Source organism: Solanum stenotomum, chromosome 7 (assembly GCF_019186545.1).
Source record: "Solanum stenotomum isolate F172 chromosome 7, ASM1918654v1, whole genome shotgun sequence".
NCBI lineage: Eukaryota > Viridiplantae > Streptophyta > Magnoliopsida > Solanales > Solanaceae > Solanum > Solanum stenotomum.
Window position 1 is genome coordinate 4,446,157 of NC_064288.1, and position 12,392 is coordinate 4,458,548.

Below are 12,392 nucleotides of genomic sequence, written 5' to 3' on the forward strand. Positions count from 1 at the left end.
GAAAACAAAGATTGCAAAAATTGATGAAGAGATAAATAATATCACTAAAGCGTCTGCAAGGATCCCTGAAATTGAACGAGACATTAAGGAACTAAATTTTGGGAATGCTCCCTCCATGAGGGGAAAAGGTAAAACAAAAGTAGGTTCAGATAACGAGAGCACCGGATCGTCACCCTACAGTTGAAGAAGAAGGAAAGAAACCTTTGGGTAGATTTAGGTTCATGTAACACTTTCTTATGTTTGTCATGTTGTTTTTAAATTTTTATTGTAATCAAGAACTACGTGAGACTTGAGCCCATAGGGGGTACGTAGGAAGCTCTTTTCGAGCCTAGTCTTTCTATCAATTTTAGATAGGGTACGTTTAGGTTATCCTATGTAATTCAAACTACGTTGGGCCTGATTTCCTTTGTGGATACGTAGGCAACCTACTTAAGGCTCGGTCCTTATCTTTTTTATTTTTATTCTCCCTTATTAGTAAATGATTCTGAAGACTTTCACCTACAAAAGCATATGATTGGGAGAAAATAGCAAGATTTTATGCAAGTCGACCTTTCCAATTCAATTGCAAGAAAAATTTCTTTCCATTTGAGTCCTCCCGTTCACCCGAAATATTTTCGTGGATTAATCTGCTTGAAGCAAAATGACATTTGTGTGTTTATTATTATGGCATCTTATTTGTATATCTCGTTAAAAACAAAAACTAACACATATGTCTTTTGAGTTGTTTTTCTCTACAGGTAAAAACTGATTTGTGTTGAAATCAAACTGGCCGACCATCCCTACTTTACAAGATCTAAAACAATCATACCATCATTCCCTGATCATTCTTTGGAGAAAGGCAAGAGCAAAATGACTGGTACTTCTGAAGAAACTGGAATAGTGGACGTGACCATCAGAAATGTTGAACTCGCTGATCAGAGTGAGTTGATCTCTCAGTTAATGCAACGAATTGCAGATATGCAGAAAGAGCTTCAACAGACCAAAGATCTGGCCAAACTGGCCATGGCATCGAATGAACCCCCTCTGGAAACTAGAAGACCTCCTCCTCCTTTTCCATCACTAAGTTCCCCATTACCCAACTATTTTTCTACCCATACCACAGGACCAATCACTTCCATCCCTAATCCTCATACCATCGACTTAACTGTATCCAACGCTCCTTATGCCAGCACTTCCTACCAAACACCACCACCATTACCAAATCCGAACCAAGCACCTAACACTAATCACTCCCAAAACTTCACACCAACACACCAAATCCTACCCCCAGTCTCCAATAATCCACGTGTTTTGCCTAGCCAACCTGTATACCCTTCCGTAACATTCCGAACTCCACCAGCCTATACAATCCCTGAACCATGTCCTAGCTTTCCCATTCAACCGGAGCTGGATCACTATGAAGAAATGGAGAAGGAGTGGAGGTTGAGAGAAGAAAAACGTGAACAAGAAATGAATGTTATGAAGGATGCCATCTCTAAGGCAGTAAAAAGTGTCCAATCTTCGAGGAAGATAGCAGGACTTGAGTATGAGGACCTTTGCATGCACCCTGACTTGGAAATACCCGAAGGTTAATAAATTCTAAAATTTGAAACCTTCAATGGTATTGGCAATCCCATGGCTCACCTACGAGATTATTGTGACAAACTCGTGGGTATCGGGAAAAATGATGCATTAATTATGAGGTTGTTTAGTAGAAGCCTCAGTGGGGAGGCGTTAGAATGGTTCACGTCTCAAGAACTCCGTCAGTGGTTTATATAGGGGGCTCTGGCCAAAGATTTTTTAGAAATATTTCAGTTTAATGTCGAAGCTATCCCTGACAGATATTATTTGGAAAAAATCAAGCAAAAGACCACGGAGGACTATCGTGAATATGCATGCCGCTGGAGGAAAGAAGTTGCAAAGGTACAACCTGTGATGACTGAAAGCGAAATAACCTCTGCTTTTATTCGAGTTCAAGAGCCCGAGTATTATGAAAGGATGTTGCCCATGATGGGACAGAAGTTTTCGGAGTTGATCAGAATGGGAGAAGGTCATAAAGGATGGCCTCAAGTCTGGAAATGTTACAAGTCTCACTGCCTTGCAGGCCGCCAACAAATCCTCACCATCCATGGCCACAGGATTTGCTAGGGAAAAGAAAGAGGACGTGTCTGCTGTATCTTTTAGCCCAAGGCCAAGGCCGCAAAGGTATTTTGGGTCTGGTTCTGCCATTGGAAACTCCAACCGATTCCCCACCTCAAATATTTACCCACCATCTCCACAAGCTTCAATCCCAATCTACTATGCACAACAAAACTACCAAGCACCACCGCCCATCTACCAAAATCAACCACTAACTTACCAAAATACACTACCAAATCACCAAGCCAATGCACCAGTCTACCAAAATCACAGACAAAACAACCCAAATGCCAACAATCTACCTCGTCCTAACCTCGAAAGAAAGCCTCCCAGAGTTTTCACTCCTTTGGCAGAAACACGTACCCAACTCTTTGAGCGTTTAAGAGCGGCAGGATTGATTCAACCAGTAGATGCAAGGACAATTAATCCCACAACAAAGTTCTTTCGAGCGGATCAACGTTGTGTGTACCATTCTGGAGGGGCAGGACATGATACAGAAGGATGTATCAATCTGAAACATAAGATTCAAGACTTGATCGATAACAGAGTCATCACTCTCCAAGCCCCTGCCCCCAATGTGAACCTTAACCCACTGCTGAATCATGGAGGAGCTACCATCAACATGATTAAAAGAGACGAAAATTGGATTGCTAATGGGATTATCGGTGAACCAAATGTCAACTCACTTATACCAACAGTGGCCTCATTGACTATAAAGGCCCGTCCAGAGTTTGTTGTAATAACTACACCTCATCAAGCATTCGCTTTGACAAAGGAAAGTAGCAACGAGCAGCCTAAAGAAAAGTTTGTCGTGCAGGCGGCTACCGCACAAGAGATGACACGTTCTGGAAGATGCTACATTCCAGAAGAACTAACTCAAGAGATACGAAGAAAGGAGAACCAAAAAAGGCCGATCACAGAGGGTGAGGCTGAAGAGTTTTGGCGAAGAATGCAGCCTAAGGAGTATTCCATTGTCAAGCATTTGGAGAAGACTCCCGCTCAAATTTCTGTTTGGGCCCTATTAATGAGTTATGAGTACCATCGAAAAGCACTGTTGAAGGTACTTGATGAAGCATATGTGCCGACGGGAACAAGTGGTGAGAATCTGGTCACCATGGTAAGTCATGTCATTGAGAGTCATCAAATCTCTTTTCGAGAAGAGGAGTTGCCACTCGAAGGGGTTATGCACAACCGTGCCTTGTATATCACCGTCAAATGCAGGGATAAGTTTGTAGCTTGAGTATTGATTGATAATGGCTCAAGGCTCAATATCTGCCCATTATCAACCCTGACTTAGCTAAATTATGGTGTAGGGAAAATCCGTCAAAGCCGTATGAATGTAAGGGCATTTGATGGTTCGCAAAGAGAGACCATAGGGGAAGTAAACTTGTGTATCCAAATGGGGCCTGCAGAATTTGTCACTGAATTCCAGGTGATGGATATATCTACAAGTTACAACTTATTGCTAGGAAGACCATGGATCCATGCTGTTGGAGCAGTCTCATCCACATTACATCAACTTTTGAAATTCATCTGGAGGATCATGAAATCGTCATCCATAGTGAAGGGAGTAATCTTACCCTGGTTTCTCCATTCCAGTTATTGAAGAATCTTCTCAGAATACTGACTTTCACATGGTAGAGATAATGAATGTTGCTTTTGAAGATACAACATTGCAAGTACCAATGCCGCAAGTGTATAAAATGTTAGCCACAACTATGCTGAGAAGTGATTTTGAACCTGGGCGTGGGTTAGGCAAGAATTTGGATGGCATAACTGAACCTCTTTCTATACCACTTCAAAATTTCCGATTTGGTATCGGTTATACCCCAACAGAGGAAGAATTGTTTGAAGCAGAAACAAGGAAGAAACATGACTGTGATATACCGAAGCCTATTCCAGTATTGTACCAGTCATTTGTTGCTAAAACTTTAGAGCCTGAGATTGATGGTCTAGTGGAAGGGATGGGAAGATTGTTTGATGAAGAAAATTGTGTTGTGATCTCGACAGAATGCACAACAACACCCACCATCCGAGATGCCGGACCTGGAGAGATGCTGCAGAATTGGATGGTCACTCCACTTATGATCCATCGAATGGCGTGGTAGACAAAGACAATATTTGAAGTTTTATTTTTGAAAATGGGTGTTGTTCGGACGAGGCCCGAAACCACCATTTATGTCATTTTATTTTTCATCGTAATGTTTAAAAAGGAAATGACTCATGAGTCATGACCAAAGTTTGTACGCCTTTTAAAATTCCAATGAAAGCCTCGTTTATTTTAAATTGATTATCTTGTCATTGCGAATTATTTTGCAACAAATGCATTTAAACTATTTCTATCTAACATGGTTGATTTGTTGTTCTTTTCAGTAAAAATGAATCTAAACCTGCCAATGTCATGACATGTCACGAACACGGCGAACCAAGTAAGGTCGATGAAGATGAGTGTGAAGAATATGATGAGGAAACTATGATGCCTGAACACCTTACCGAGGACTTGAGGCAACTTGAAGATGATAAAAATCCCAACTTGGATGAAACAGAGACAGTAAACTTGGGAGATGACGAGTCGATCAGAGAAACCTGAGTCAGTGTTCATTTGGCAGCAACAGAAAGAGAAGAATTGGTCAAGCTGCTCAGACAATACATCGATGTGTTTGCCTGGTCTTATGATGATATGTCAGGGTTAAGCACTGATATTGTTTCCCATAAGCTGCCTATCAATTCAGAGTACTGTCCAGTAAAGCAGAAAACCAGAAAATTCAAGCCCGATCTGAGTTTAAGGATAAAAAAGGAGGTCATGAAGCAGATCGAATCAAAAGTCGTTGAAGTGACCAAGTATCCCACTTGGCTGGCTAACATTGTTTCAGTGGCGAAGAAAGATGGAAAAATCAGGATATGCGTGAATTATTGGGATCTCAACAAAGCAAGTCCGAAAGATAATTTCCCCTTGCCAAACATCCACATACTCATCGATAATTCTGCTAATCATGAGCTGCAATCTTTTGTAGATTGTTTTGCGGGATACCACCAGATTCTAATGGATGAAGAAGATGAAGAAAAAACAGCATTCATCACACCTTGGAGAGTCTACCATTATTGAGTGATGCCGTTCGGCCTCAGGAATGCTGGAGCCACTTACATGAGAGCTATGACCACTATTTTCCATGATATGATCCACAAAGAAATTGAGGTGTATGTAGACGATATCATCATAAAATCCCGCGAGAGTTCGGATCACCTGACACACTTGAAAAAGTTCTTTAACAGGTTACGTAGGTATGATTTGAAGTTGAACCCAGCCAAATGTGCATTTGGAGTACCTGCAGGGAAGTTACTAGGATTTATAGTTAGCAGAAGAGGTATCGAGCTTGATCTTCCAAAATCAAGGCAATTCAAGACTTACCTCCTCCAAAGACTAAGAAGGAAGTAATGAGTTTTCTGGGGAGACTGAATTACATCAGTCGATTCATAGCTCAATCGACGGTGATATGTGAGCCCATATTCAAGTTACTACGAAAAGATGCGCCAACCAAATGGACCGAAGAATGTCAGAAGGCTTTTGACACCATCAAAAGTTACCTTTCAAATCCACCAGTGTTGGTGCCACCACGTGCAGGCACTCCTTTGCTATTGTATTTATCCGTCTCTGACAATGCATTCGGGTGTGTGTTGGGACAACATGATGAGACCGGAAGAAAGGAGAGAGCTATATACTATTTGAGCAAGAAGTTCACATCTTATGAGGCTCGTTATACCCTTTTAGAGAGAACTTGTTGTGCTTTGACCTGGGTTACTAAGAAATTGAGACATTATCTGTCGACTTATACAACACATCTCAGTTCGAGGATGGACCCGCTTAAGTACATATTTCAGAAAGTAATGCCTACAGGAAAGCTAGCAAAGTGGCAAATGTTGTTGAGTGAGTTTGATATTATGTACATGACTCAGAAAGCAATCAAGGGGCAAGCTTTGACAGATCACCTTGCTGAAAACCCAGTAGATGAAGGATATGAACCACTTAGAACATATTTCCCTGATGAAGAAGTATTGTTTGTGGGGGAAGACATATCAGAATCATATCCTGGGTGGAGAATGTTCTTTGATGGAGCAGTAAACTCTATAGGATCAGGAATTGGAGCAGTGTTGATATCTGAATCGAGGCAACATTATCCAGCAACAGCAAAGCTTAGATTCCTATGCACTAATAACATGGCTGAGTATGAAGCATGTATTCTTGGCATTAGAATGACTTTTGACATGAATGTTCAAGAATTACTGATAATTGGTGATTCAGACTTATTGATTCATCAAGTTCAAGTAGAATGGGCGGTGAAGAATCCTAAAATCTTACCATACATACAATTGGTACAGAGATTATGCAAAAGATTTACGAAGACCGAGTTCAGACACACACCGAGAATACAGAACGAGCTTGCTGACGCCCTTGCAACCATATCGTCCATGATACAACATCCAGAAAAGCTTATATCGATCCAATTGAGATAGTTTTAAAAGAACAACCAGCACATTGTTCACATGTGGAAGCAGAATGGGATGGGAATCCATGGTATATCGATGTGAAAAAGCACTTAGAGACTGACGAATATCCGGAAAAGGCAACAGGTATTCAGAAAGAAGACAATTCGAAGAATGGCAAACAACTTCTTTTTGAATGGAGAAGTTCTTTATAAGAGGACACCCGATCTGGGATTACTGAGATGTGTGGATGCTGCAGAAGCCACAAAATTGCTTGAAGAAGTGCACGCTGGAGTGTATGGGACGCACGTGAATGGGTTTACATTAGCAAAGAAAATCTTAAGGGCGGGATACTTCTGGATGACTATGGAAAATGATTGTGGCCGGTTTGTCCAAAAATGTCATAAATGCCAGGTACACGGAGATCTGATCAAAGTACCACCCCACGAGCTCAATGCGATGAGTTCCCCTTGGCCATTTGCGGCCTGGGGCATGGATGTTATTGGACCGATTGAGCCTGCAGCCTCCAATGGTCATAGGTTTATTTTGGTCGCCATTGATTACTTCACAAAGTGGGTCGAAGCTGCTTCCTACAAAGCTGTGACAAAGAAAGTTGTGGCCGATTTTGTTCGCAACAATTTGATATGTCGTTTTGGAGTTCCAGAGTCTATCATCACAGACAATGGAGCAAATCCGAATAGTCACTTGATGAAAGAGATATGTGAACAATTCAAAATTACCCACCGCAATTCAACTACATATCGCCCTCAGATGAATGGAGCTGTGGAAGCTGCTAATAAGGACATCAAGAGGATACTAAGAAAGATGATTGACAACTACAAATGTTGGCATGAAAATTTACCTTATGCTTTGCTAGGTTACAGCACCATAATCCGAACCTCAACTGGAGCAACTCTTTACCTATTGGTATACGGAACAGAAGCAATGATACCAGCTGAAGTTGAGATACCATCTTTAAGGATTATTCAGGAAGCTGGATTGAGCAATGCCGAATGGATTCGTGACCGATATGAGCAATTGGCATTGATTGATGAGAAAAGAATGAGTGCTGTTTGTCATGGCCAGTTGTATCAACAGAGAATGACTCGCGCTTTCAACAAGAAAGTAAGAGTTCGAACATTTGAGGTAGGCCAATTGGTGTTGAAACTCATTTTCCCTCATCAAGAGGAATACAAAGGGAAATTTGCACCTAACTGGCAAGGACCGTACGTCGTCCACAAAGTACTATCAAGAGGAGCTTTGGTTCTAGCAAAGATGGACGGTCAGGTGTGGCGAAAAGCTATCAATTCAGATGCCATCAAGAGATATTACATTTGAAGGATGATACTTCTTTCCTTTATTTTCCTTGTAATTGCAGTTTGTTTGTAATCATTGTTGCATTTATGTTTTGAAACATTCCCCTTATACCTGAACTATGTTCGACCTGAATTCTCAAGAATGAGATACGTAGGCGGCCTATATCGGCCTCGATCGTTTCCTTATTAACTTTCTATTTTTGTCACTTCTCAATATGGGAACTACGTTTGACCTGATTCCTGCCTCAACGGGATACGTAGGCGCTACAAGGGTTCGGTCATATTCCCAATAAGATTTCCATTTCCCCTCATATTGGAAACTGGGACAGAATTTTTGAGAGGACCTCAAATGTCTACAAGAAGGGTCATTTCCTACAAACAAGAATCAAGAATCATATCGAAATGTGCAACTGGGAATAATTTTGAGAAGATCTCAAATGCAAGACTCCCGTGATCATCATCAGATTTGTTTTTGAAACATTTAACTGGGACATAATTTTTGAAAAGGACCTTAAAAATTCTATTAAGGATACTCGGACATTCGAAGTCAACTTCAATTGCCTCAAATTGACGTGTTCTTAAAGAGTTCTAAGTTGCCATCAAGCTACCTATCATGTCAAAATCTGAGACAAAGGATTTTGTTCGTGTCGTGCATATCGTGATAGTTAATTGGCAGAGATTTTCTTTAAAACTATTTTTTTATTTTTAAACTTCATACCTAGCAAATGTTTTAATCTAACTATGATCTTGTTTTTTGTCTACTGCGATTCATTGGACTTACCGGACGAAGTTCCAAAGATAACGAGACCAGGAGCAAGGCGACTTCAACACAGATCAGTGTTCCAAAACTAACATGTTTTTTGTGGATGCAGGGTATCATAAGATCATCAAAGGAGCTATATTTATCAACCAACTAGTTCAGGAGGACATATCCAGCGAATATTAATTAATGAGTGTAACATCTTCATTTGATCGAAGAGGTATTTGACACTTAAGGTTGCAAGATACCGATGAAAATGATGTTATGGTCAAAAAGTACCTATCATCATATCAAATATTGATGAAAGACGACGTTCATAGTCGTTCATATTAATTCGCCGAGAAGGCCATTCACATTCAAACTGCCGAGAGAGCCATTACATATTCAAACCGCCGAAAGGGCCATTGCATATTAAAATTGCCAATAGGGCCATTCATAATCAAATTGCCAAAAAGGCCATCATATTCAAAATGCCAAGAAGGCCATTACATATCAAAATGCCAAGAGGGACATTATATTCAAAATTGCCGAGAGGGCCATTGCATATTAAAATTGCCAAGAGGGCCATTCATAATCAAATTGCCAAGAGGGCCATTGCATATTCAAACTGCCGAAAGGGCCATTCATATTCAAAATACCAAGAGGGCCATTCATATTCAAATTGCCCAGATGACCATTCATATTCAAAATGCCGAGAGCACCATCATATTCAAATCGCCGAGAAGGCCATTCACATTCAGACTGCCAAGAGGGCCATCATATTCAAACCGCCAAGAGGGCCATTGCATATTCAAACCGCCGAGAGGGCCATTGTATATTAAAATTGCCAAGAGGGCCATTCATAATCAAACTGCCGAGAGGGCCATTCATATTTAAATTGACAAATGGGTCATTGCATATCAAAATGCCAAAAGGGGCATTTATATTCAAACCGCTAAGAGGGCCATTTATATTCAAACTGCCAAGAGGGCCATTGCATATTCAAACCGTCAAGAGGGTCATTGTATATTCAAGCCGCGAAGAGGGCCATCATATTCAACCATTAAGAGAACCATCAACATATTACATTAGTACTTCGATATTAGAAGAAGAGTACAGTGAAGAGTCATTTCTCAAATATGAGATACAAGTTTTATTTACTTTACGTCAAACTGAAAGAAGTTGACGTTAAATATTCAAGGAGAACAATTAAGTGCCAACATAGTGCGGACGACATAAAAAAGGATGCAGCACAATGTGGAACTTTTATTAGCATCGAACTGTGACATAGTCTAAAGAGGAATATCAAACTCTTAAGACGCGAGCTAAGGAGCGACTTCCACCACAATCAAACCACACCCCTATCAAAAGGCACATGGGCATTTCCTTAGGTTTATCAGTTCCAATTTCGCATCTGGAAAACTTTTTACTCTCACCGGAGGCAGCTTTATAATCTGAGTGACAATGCACCAAGAGCTTTGGAAATTATGTCCGTGTGAGTTCTTAATTATGGGTGTGAAGCGCCACATTCATGGATAAGAGGTTGCAAGCCTCTTTTTCATACTTGACCTATTTGTCACTCCTCTAGAACCAAAGGTTATCTTGCATAATAGATTTTCTTTTCAATTGATTGAGTCGAGCTACAAACAGCCTGATTCCTAAGGTCTAAGGATATGTAGGTGGGATCAATGTTGAAAATTGTTGTATTCCAACATCCTCTCTCAAATCTTATTCTCAAGTATTCCGGTCTCTTTATAATTCGATATCGGAATAGCTTTTGAATTCTTTCATGATCGTGCGTCAAATCAAGTGTATCGAACTACAAGTGGCCTGAATTCTCATATAGCCTGAGATATGTAGGAAACCCGATACCGGTGTCTGGACATAATTCCTAAAATCCATACCAAAATTCCTTGTCGAATAGATGAAGATGTGGTCGATCAAAATTGGATTCGTCAATTTCATTTGCCTCGAATTTCTTTCATCAATCCAAGTCAAACGAGGGACAGCTGTTGACACCCAATTTTGGCCCTCCAATAGATAAATTAATCATTGAGCTTCTTCAATTTCAAACGATTTTAAAATAACTAGTTTTATAAAAACTTCAAAAAAATATATAGTTTACAAGTTATTTTAAATAGTTTTGTCTTTTTTATAATTTTTAAATAATATATATGTTTTATATAATTATGTATATGATTAATGTATTTCATGAGTATTTAAAAATCATCTCAAAAAGACTTTATATTTTAAATATTTTATTAGTGATGGTTATAAATTTTGAATTAATGAGTTTTATGAAATTATTCAAAATACATTCAAGTTATTTCTAAAGAAATTTCGCCCTTTAATAATTTTAATAATTTTAAATAATAAATATGTATATTTTTACAATCACGTTATTTTATAAATATCGAAAATTATCTCAAAAGGATTTTACTTTAAAGAAATATTCTATTAAATTAATTTAGTTTAAATTATAGTTATAATTCTAAATCATTTGGTTTATATGTAAATTAATTATTTTATTTCGTTAAGATTAAGAAACTCGTTAGTTAATTATACTAATTTGTCTTATTTAAGTTTAGCCGAAGTCATCAACTTAACTCAAATTGGCTAAATTTTAAACTTTAGGTGGCTAATTTTGCAATTCATTTAGCCAGTTTTCATAAAATCTTAAACCCATATAAGACTCAAAATTGGGCCTATTTATCAGCCCAATTCCAATTCAATATCCATTCTCCTCATACATTCCAGCTGCCTATCTCATTTTTCCAATTTCCATTCTTCCAATCCAATTCAAATTAATTCCCAGCCCACATCTTTTGCTAATTTTTTTTCCCTTCCAGCAGTTCCTAGCCGACCCAACCCTTTTCTCCTCTAACCCGGCCCAATCCAATTCAAAGATAACCCACCAAATGTTAACGCTTCAGCCACAACAGTGTGCAAAGCCAGACGACCCCATCCATGTTACTCTTCTTCTTCGCAGAACCAGACTCAAACGAAATCCCAGCGAAAATCGCGCTGCAATACGAAAATCTCATCCAACTACTCTACGAACCCATACCGTAGCAGTCCCTAATCGATCACTTCGTCTTCCCCTTTTCGCGGAAGTCACTATTTTCCCTATCCCTTCCTCTGTTGGCTCGAAAAGGAATGGATAGATTCAAAATTCAAACGGGTTTTACCCCCTAAATCTGCCCTTTCGCCCTCTATAAATAGCCTCCTTAGTTTTCATTCGGGGGGGGGGGAGGGGGGCATAGGAAGAGACATTGAAGTTTGAGTTTTTTTTTCTTGTTTGGCAATAGTCATAGTACACTCAAGAAATTTTATCATTTGGTTCTCTGATTTTAAGTTTTTGAAAAAAGGGTTAAAATTTTGTCCCAAGTCTCTTGTTTTCGTGATTAGTATTCCGATTTTGTGGTAGAAGAATCATCGTTTTCCCCTGCTCGTTGTTCCTAGTTCGCTGCTCCAAGAAAGGTAATTTTGCTCCCTCTTATATTACTTTTCAATGTAGCAAGCTATGTGTGTTCAATACTTGGTATATGATCGGTTATTAAGAGTATGTGATCTTTTCGTTTTAATCTTTGCTTTAATGTGTTTTCCCTGCGAGTCTTTGGGTAGTAAGCACGAGTCAAACATCAGGGAAGTTACTTTGATATTACATGTTGGTCGTTATATTCATCAGATCAATTTTGTACCTATAAAATTAGTTAGATCTTTGTCTTGCCTTGTTC

General features: G+C 39.4%; 1 pseudogene; it reads left to right on the forward strand.

The window, feature by feature from the left end:
- Positions 1–4,798: 4,798 nt before the first annotated feature.
- Positions 4,799–7,938, forward strand: LOC125871318 (uncharacterized; annotated as a pseudogene).
- The last annotated feature ends 4,454 nt before the right edge of the window (positions 7,939–12,392 follow it).